Here is a 10,034-nt window from a genome sequence, read left to right as displayed (position 1 = left end):
TACCAAAAGAACCAATTTATTCATTATTAAAAAGGGATCTTCAACTCTATATAGATCTTTAAAGCCTTTAAACATAACAAATTTCTATGTAGTTAAAAATCATCTTTTTGGAAATAAGATGCAAATTATCTTTTTCTAACCAAATAAATATTTAATTTCAGTTATTATATGACAGTTCACCATCTTTTCTCTTGTCAAAGGCCCTGAAATAACTTTATAACATAATTATAAAGTTGTCCTAAATTGATGAATTCTCTCTTAAATGTAAATATAGATTTCTTTCATAGCTACAATCTAGGTACACAAAGGCTCCACCATACCCATACTCTTCTTGTCTTAGTTTAAAGCAAGCTAGATTCTACAATGAGCTGTATAAAAATAAAATTATTTCTATCTTAAATTATAATATGATATGCAATATAAAATTGCAGTTATGTCTGGCTAATCTTCCCATTTGCTTTCTTGGCTCCCAGACCCAGGTAGCGTTATTTACCTCATATGTTTATTTTAAAATATTATTTATTTGTTTTTCTCCCCTTACCCCAGTCACATGTAACCACCACAAGGGCAGGGAGTTTTGTTTGTTTACAGATAGAATCCCAAGGATCTTGTACAGTGCTTAGTACACAGTAAATGCTTAATAAATACGTATGTGTTGAAAGCAATGAGAAAATCACCAAATGGTACTATCAATACAAATGTATGCTACATCAACTTCAGTCAGGCATTTTCACTGCTGCCCATTTCTTAGCGTGTGATTTTATGTTCTACTTTACCTAGAAAACAGGCCTCCCTAGGTAAAACTTCTCAAATTCCTTTTGTCTCAAAACTCTCATTATTCTCACTCTCTCTCTTCACTCAAGTCTCCAAATCCTGATCCTTCTAGGATCTTAATACTATCTTTCCGGACTCTCTTGGGACTCGACATCCTTATTTTCCTTCCTATTCAGTCCCTTCAATTATCTAAAAACACACTCAAATCTTTTCTAATTCAAAATGAAGTTATTTTTAACTCTGCTACAACTTTTAAACTGTAACATTTTGCTAATTTATTTTTTTTCTCTAACTGGTCCAATTTTCCCATAGAATAAACTTATACCACTCTTTTAAAAGTTGTCTTTCCCAGCTGGGCGTGGTGGCTCATGCCAGTAATCCCAGCATTTTGGGAGGCCGAGGCGGGCGGATCACAAGGTCAAGAGATCAAGACCATCCTGGCCAAACATGGTGAAACCCCGTCTCTACTAAAAATACAAAACTTAGCTGGGCGTGGTGGTGCACGCCTGTAGTCCCAGCTACGCAGGAGAATTGCTTGAACCTGGAAGGTGGAGGTTGCAGTGAGTCAAGATCATGCCACTACACTCCAGCCTGGCGACAGAGCGAGACTGTCTCAAAAAAAAAAAAAAAAAAAAAAAAAAAAAAGTTGTCTTTTCCTTTTCCCTCAACTTTTTCACTACTCACACTCCCAACTCTTTATTATCTGATCCTTTGTCTCCAGCATTCTAACAAAACTACTCAATTAAAACCATTCTTATGAATACATTATGTCATCTCTCCTTACTGTCAAATCAGTAACTTTTAAAGTCCTCAGCCTTCTCAAACTCTATGCAGCAACCAAGATCACAGCCCACTCTCTCCATTATGTTTTCTCCTTCTTTGACTTCCCTGAATTTCTTATTTTCCCTCCCGACCTGTTTACATATTCTAGTTTACCTCTGTCTGGGCTCCTCTAACCTTGTTATTATCACATTGCATTGTACTTGTTTACTTGTCTGTCTTCCTCAATATGAGTGAACTTCCTGAGGGCAGAAAACGAGATCTTATTCCTTTCTATCTCCAATGCTTAGCAGTACATACATCAGTAGTAGGAACAAAGGAAAAACAAAATTATTTATTCAGCAGTCAGCGAACATGCTGAATGAATGAAGAATTTCTTAGCTGAAAGTGTTTCACAAGATGCCATACTTGACCTTCCTCTCTATTCCGAGGAAATCATACACTTTCATTTTCTATAATTTCTGTGCAGAAGGTTCCCAGATCTCTTTGCAGCTCTAAGACCTTTCTGGAATTCAGGCACTACAATTCTAACTGTCACTAGACACCCACAGATTGTGCCATCAGTACCTCAAACCCAACATTCATGTCCAAATACAAATAGTCCAGTCTGTACCCATAAATCAACTTCTTCCTTCCTAATTTTCTTACTTCTGGTTAATGATAACCTTCTGAGAAATCCCTACATTTGGGGTGATACCACCAAAAATGGCACTGTCACTGCAAAAAGCAATGAATGCAATTAATGAGCTGGTAAATACTGTCAGACTCAACTTCTGCAGAATTCTGGAATCTAGTAAAAAAAAAAAAAAAAAAAAAAAAAAAACAAACGTATAAAATCTAGGGCAAGGCTTGGTGAAGAAAGAAGTTGCTGCTCTGTGGTAAAGAGAGTGCTACAGCATTCTAAGTTGCCTGCCCACTATCCCCCACACCCCAAGTCAGTGATGGGTGTGTGGATAGTAACCTGCACTCCTAATGCCAGAGGAAGCAATACAGATCTCATTTTTAAACAATTATGATTGTGGGTTTCAACTTGTCTGGCAGCTCCCTGAAGGACCTGAGCAATGGCTTGCCTTGGCTTTGCCTGACTTGCGTCATTCCCAGGTATAGGGAGTCTTCCTGGGTGGTTTTTGCAAAAATCATTTAATTGATGCAGCAGCCTGGGGCAAGGGACAACAACTGGGACAAGAAACAGACAGATGGAAAAGCCTGGACAGAAAGGGAATGGGAAAGGATATTCATGGGTAATAAGGGGTGTGTATGCCAATCAAGAAGGACATGCACAAGGCCAGGGCTGGACGCACACTCACGAAAGGCCCAGGAAAGACCCAAGAAGACCCTAAGCTTTCACCCTGGCTGATCTTCAGGCCTTGAGCAAACAGTAAGAGAAAGGCTAAGGCAGAATTATAAATGGCATCACTAAGTGGTCAAATAGTGCCCCAACATAAATCCATCTGTAAAGATGGGGAGAGGTTTTTTTTGTTTTGTTTTTTTCTTTTGGCTCCAGGTGTTTTAATGAAACTGTCAAAAACACTAGCTGATTACCAAGCAAATGGAATCAACTTCAGTGGCCCCACATGACCAGAACCATAGACCTTATAAAAATAGCTTAGAAAAGTCACTAAACATGCAAACAAAAACCACTCACAATAAGCAGAAATAATAAGCCCTGGGGAGGGGATAGAATCTGATGCTGAAAGCAGAGGAGCCAACCAAGAATTCTACATTTAGCAAAACTGTCCTTCAAAAATGAAGGAGAACATAAGACATTCCCAGATAAACAAAAACTAAAGGAATTCATCACTACCAGACCTGTGCTAAGAAATGCTGAAGAGAGGCTGGGAGCAGTGGCTCACACCTGTAATCCCAGCACTTTGGGAGGCCGAGGTGGGCGGATCACAAGGTCAGGAGATCGAGACCAGCCTGGCCAACATGGTGAAACCCTGTCTCTACTAAAAATACAAAAAAATTAGCCGGGCGTGGTGGCACGCACCTGTAGTCCCAGCTACTCGGGAGGTTGAGGCAGAAGAATTGCTTGAACCCGGGAGGTGGAGGTTGTAGTGAGCTGAGACTGCACCACTGCACTCCAGCCTGGGAGACAGAGCAAGACTCTGTCTCAAAAAAAAAAAAAAAGAAAGAAAGAAAAGAAATGCTAAACAGAATCCTCCAGGCTAAAATGAAAAAACATAGACAGTAATTTGAAGTCATATGAAGATATAAAGAGCAACGGCAAAGGTAGCTACATAGGTAAATATGAAAGTCAGTAGTATTGCAGTTTTTGTTTGTAAATTCTCCTTTTCTTTCCTTCATAATTTAAAATACAAATGCATAAAACAAAAATTTCAATTCTAGGTTAATGGACATATATTTTAATGTGTAAAGATGTAACATACAAAGATGTAGCTGCAAAGGAGCAGAGTTATGCATAGTACTGAAACTAAGTTGGTATTAATTCAAACATGACTGTTAAAAACCTAAGATGTTAATCCCCAGGGTAACCACTAAGGAAAAACAAAAACAAAAACAATACAGAAAGAAAAATGAGAAGGATAATAAAACAATATATCAGAAAAAATAGGCCAGTCACAGTGGCCCACACCTGTAACCCCAGCACTTTGGGAGGCAGAGGTGGGCAGATCACTTGAGGTCAGAAGTTCAAGATCAGCCTGGCCAACATGCTGAGACCTCGACTCTACCAAAAAATACCAAAAAATTAGCCAGGCATCATGGCATGCACCTGTAGTCCCAGCTACTTGAGAGGCTGAGGCATAAGTGTCGCTTGAACCTGGGAGGCAGAGGTTGCAGTGAGCAGAGATTACACCACTGCACTCCAGCCTGGGTGACAGAGTAAGACCTTAACCCCCACCCTCCAAAAAAAAAAAAGAAAAAGAAATCACCAGAGAAGACAGTAATAGAAGAATTGAAAGAAAAAAAGAGCAAATGAAAACAGCAAAATAGCAGAAATCCTTCCTTATCAGATATGACTTTAAATATAAATAGATTAAAAATAACATGATGCAACTCTGTTATCTGTAAGACACTCACTTTAGATCCAAACAAAGATGCAACTAGGTCTGAAAATGAAAGGATGGAAGAAGATATCCCATGTAAAAGATAACTAAGAGAGTGGGGTGGCTATATAAATATCACACAGCATAGGCCGGGTGCGGTGGCTCATGCCTGTAATCCCAGCACTTTAGGAAGCCGAGGCGGGTGGATCACTTGAGGTCAGGAGTTCAAGACCAGCCTGGCCAACATGGTGAAACCCTGTCTCTACCAAAAATAGAAAAACTAGTCGGGCATGATGGCGGGTGCCTGTAATCCCAGCTACTCGGGAGGCTGAGACAGAAGAATTGCTTGAACCTGGGAAGCAGAGGTTGCAGTGAGCCGAGGTCATGCCACTGCACTCCAGCCTGCGCAACAGAGCAAGACGCTGTCTAAAAATAAATAAATACATATCACACAACACAGACTTAAAGACAAAGGACAGTAAATATTGATAAAATAATCAGTCCATCAAGAATTGTAACAGTTACAAATATATGCATACCTAACAAGAGAGCCTCAAGGCATATAAAGCAAAAAATGACAGAATTGAGGGAGAAAAATAGTTCAATATACTTGGAGACATCAATACCCCACTTTCTGTAAGGGACAGAACTAAATGAAAGATCTTTAAGGAAATAGAGGCCTTGAGCAGTACTATAAACCAACTAGACCTAACAGACATATAGAGAATATTCCATCAAACAAAAGCAGAATATAGTACACATTTTTCTCAAGTGTACACTGAATATTCTGCAAGACAGACCATATGTTAGGACACAAAACAAGGCTCAGTAGGCCAGGCACAGTGGCTCAAGCCTGTAATTGCAATGCTTTGGGAGGCCAAGGTGGGGGGAATCATGTGAGCCCAGGAGCCTGACAGCAGCCTGGGCAAGATGGTGAGAATTTGTCTCTATAAAAAGAAAAAATAAAACAAAATAATTAGCCAGGTGTGGTGGTGCATACCTGTAGTTCCAGCTACTCAGGAGGCTGAGTTGGGAAGATTGCTTGAGCCCAGGAGTTCAAAGGCTACAGTGAGCCATGATCATGCTACTGCACTCCAGCCTAGGTAACAAAGAGAGACCCTGTCTCTATTAAAAAAAAAAAAAAGAGCCTCAATAAATCTGAGATTGAAGTCATACAAAATATCTTTTCTGACCACAATGGAATGAACCTATAAATCGATAACAGAAAGGAAAACTGGAAAATTAACAAGTGTGTGGCAACTAACACTCTCTTAAACCAATAGGTCACCAAGAAATTTCACAAGATTGGACATCACTGTGAGACAAATGAAAATGAAAACATAACATACGAAAACCTATGGGAGGCAGCAAAAGCAATGCTCAGAGGGAAATTTATAGCCCTAGAAGCTTGCATAAAGAAGAAGAAAGATCTCGAATTACCAACTTAAGGAACTGGAAAAGGAAAACTAAACTCAAAGCTAAAAGAAGGAAATAATAAAAATTAGAGCAGAGATATACACAAAAGAGAACAGAAAAAGAAAGGAAATCAACAAAACCAAAATGCGGTTATTTGAAAATATCAGCAAAATTAAAAACTCTTTAGCTAGACCAACGAGAGACACTCAAATAAATAAAATAATAACATTTCTACAGGCCTTACAGATATTTTTAAAAGGATTATAAACGAGTACTATGAACAACTGTACGCCAATAAATTAATAAACCTAGAAAACAAGATCAATTCCAAGAGACACACAAACTACCACAAAGCTGACTCAGGAAAAAATAGAAAATGTGAACAGACATATAACAAGTAAAATATTCAATCAGTAACAAAACATCTCGCACATAATGTGCTCTGGACCGGATGGTTTCACTAGTGGATTTTACCCAATGTTTAAAGAAGAATTAACATCAATACTTCTAAAACATCTCTAAAAAGAAAAAGGGAGAGAATACTTATTAACTCATTCTGTGAGGCCAACATTACCCAGAATACCAAAGCTATCACAAGAAAACAGGCTAATATCACTTAGAAATATAGATGCAAAAATCCTCAACAAAATTCAGTTGATTTTCATTATTTGCAATAGTTACATTCTATAAAGTTACCATAAATACTGAATTAGCAAATACTGAACCACAGCTCCTAAGGGAAAAACAGGGTTAGGCTCCAGTCATGTTTTTGCTAACCAATCACTATATAACCTTGTTTTATGTGTGTTTCTTTTTAAAGACACTTTGTTTAATATAAATTGTGATTAACATTGAATTCACAACATCACTGTAACTCACGCCTAAATGAAGCTTATCTAACACACATTTTTTCCATAAGGCAAATTCACAGCTTTCTTGTGTTTATGAACTCTAGACCACACTTCATCACTATGCTTGGGGGCCATTTTAAACAGCAAAATCATCAACAAGTACAAAAATGCAAAAAATGTGGCACTAAATAGACTGTGCAAAGGACACTTGTTTATAGTATGAAAGTTGAAATAAGAAGGCGGAATATCGCCTCGACTCGGAATGTGCACATCAAATGACTCACATTTTTGCCACACTGCACATGTCCACAAAACACTGCAAGTATCAACTTTGGGCTTATAAATAAATTTTAGCCAATAAGTGAATTCACAAATACAGAATCTGTGAAAAATAAGGATCATTTGTACTAGGAAAACCAAATCCAGCAAGCATATTAAAAGGACTGTATATGAGTAAATGGGATTTATGCAAGGGTGGTTCAACATATGAAAATCAATATAATACACTTCATACTAGTAAAATAAAGGGGAAAAAACAAACGATTATCTCAATTGATGTAGAAAAAGCATTGGACAAAATCCAAAACCATTTCATGATAACAATGCTCAGCAAACTAGGATTAGAAGGGAATTTCCTCAATATGATAAAGGGCATCTGCAAAAAACTGTGGAGCTGACATCACACTCAATGGTGAAAGACAAAGTTTTCCACCCTAAGAACAGGAACAAGACAAGAACAAGGATGCTCTCTTCCACTACTTCTATTTAACATTGTATTGGAAGTGCTAGTCAAAGCAATTAGGGAGGGGAAAAAGTATCCACAGATGACATGATCTTATAAACAGAAAATCCGAAAGAATACACACACACACACACACTCACACAGAGTGAGAATAAACAAATTCAGCAAAGTTGCAAGATCAACACACAAAATCAGTTGTATTTCTATATGTTAGCAATGAACAATTCAAAGCCAAAATTAAGAAAACAATCCATTTATAATAGCATTAAGAAGAATAAGATACATAGGAATAATTTTAACTAAGTATCAGACTCATAAACTAAACACTGCAAAACACCACTGAAAGAAATTAAAGAAGACCTAAATAAATGGAAAGATATTCTGTGTAAGATGGCAATAGTATCCAAAGCAATCCACAGATTCAATGCAATTCTTACTAAAGTTCAACCATCGTGTTTTGTTTTTCTTCCAAAGAAATGAAAAGGTTGATTCTAATATTCACACAGAACTGCAAGGTGGACCCTAAGCAGCCAAAACAATCTTGAAAAAGGAAAATCAAGTGGGAAGACTCTCCCTTTCTGATTTCAAAACTTACTACAAAGCCACAGTAATCAAAATAGTGTGGTATTGGAATAAGGACAGACATATACAGCAATTAAACAGAATTGGGAGTCCTCAAATAAACCCATGCATCTACGGTCAATTGATTTTCATCAATGGTGCCAAGACCACTCAATGGGAAGAAAGAATAGTTTCTTCAACAAAGGGTACTGGAACAAATGCATATCCATAAACAAAAGAATGAAACTGGACTCCAACTTCCCGTCATATATAAAAATTAACTCACAATGACCAAATGTCAGAGCTAAAACTATAAAACTCTTAGAAGAAAACATAGGAGTAAATATATGTGACCTTGGATTTAGCAATGGATTCTTAGATACTGACACTAAAAGCATAAGCAACCAAAAAAACAAGATCCATTATGCTTCATTAAAATTAAAAACATTTGTCTATAAGACACTATCAAGAAAGTGAAAAGACAATCTACAGAATTAGAAGAGAATATTTGCAAATCATAATTCTGATAATGGTCTAGTATCCAGAACATATAAACAACTCTTAGAGCCCAACAACAAAAACAACTACTTCAAAAATGGGCAAAGGACTTGAATAAACATTGTTCCAACTAAAGTATACAAATGGCCAACAGGCACAAGAAAAGATCCTCAATATCATTAGTCATTAGAGAAATGTAAATCAAAACCACAATGATCCTACCTCACACCTACTACAATGGCTATAAGCAAACAAAAAAAGAAAACAGGTCTTGGCAGGGATGTGGAGAAACTGGAATCTCCCTCACAATACTGGTTGGAATGTAAAACGGTGCCACCATGTGAAAAACAGATGGTTTCTCAAAAAGCAAAACAGAATTACCATATGATCCAGCAATTCCAATTTTAGGTTTAACTGAAAATAGATATTCAAATAATAACTGTACATGAATGTTTATCACACAGCTGTTCACAATAACCAAAATGTGATATATACATGTAATAGTTATTCAGCCAGCCGGGCGCAGTGGCTCACATCTGTAATCCCAGCACTTCGGGAGGCCGAGGTGGGCAGACGACTTGAGGTCAGGAGTTCATGACCAGCCTGGCCAACATGGTGAAATCCTGTCTCTACTAAAAATACACAAATTAGCCGGGTGTGGTGGCATGTGTCTGTAATCCCAGCTACTTAGGAGGCTGAGGCAGGAGAATCACTTGAATCCAAGCGGCAAAGATTGCAGTGAGCTGAGATTGCGCCACTGCACTCCAGCCTGAGTGACAGGGCGAGACTCTGTCTCAGAAAAAAAAAAAAAAAAGGTTATTCGGCCATAAAAGGGATGAATTACTGATACATGCTACAACGTGGATAAACCTTGAAAATATTATACTAAATGAAAGAAGTCAGACACAAAAGGTCACACACTGTATGATTCCATTTATATAAATTATCCAGAAAAAGTAAATCCATAGAGACAGAAAGCAGATTCGTAATTGCCAGGGACTGATTGAGAATGACTATTTTTGAGGTGATGTAAACATTTTGGAAGCAGAAGTGATGGCTGCACAACATTGTTAATGTACTCAATACTACTGAATTACATACTTTAAAATGGTTAATTTTATGTTATATAAATTTTACCTCACAAAAAAAATTTTTAAAGAGTTTTACATCAAATCCTCACAATCATATCTCCTTACAAGCAACACTTTCTCTTCTCACTATGGTCACTCTTCTTCAGGCCTATTATGTTGTACCAGAGCTTTCGTGACCCCACTAAACTAGTTTCCTTATTAATTCAATTTCTCCCTCAGTCAACCCATCGTTCATATCAACCAGTCTAATCTTCCTATAAAGCTGCAATCACATGACATCACTATTCAAAAGCCAACAGTGGCTGTTTCACAT

At 37.6% G+C, this 10,034-nt stretch overlaps 1 protein-coding gene across 7 annotated transcripts in view; it reads right to left on the bottom strand.

The window, feature by feature from the left end:
- Positions 1-10,034, bottom strand: part of NCK1 (NCK adaptor protein 1) — a 91,787-nt gene that overhangs the window by 3,580 nt on the left and 78,173 nt on the right. The gene's annotated exons all lie outside the window — the stretch shown is intronic.

This window comes from Macaca thibetana, chromosome 2 (genome assembly GCF_024542745.1).
Source record: "Macaca thibetana thibetana isolate TM-01 chromosome 2, ASM2454274v1, whole genome shotgun sequence".
NCBI lineage: Eukaryota > Metazoa > Chordata > Mammalia > Primates > Cercopithecidae > Macaca > Macaca thibetana.
The sequence above is the reverse complement of the archived record's forward strand: the minus strand, read 5'-3'. Positions and strand labels throughout refer to the sequence as shown.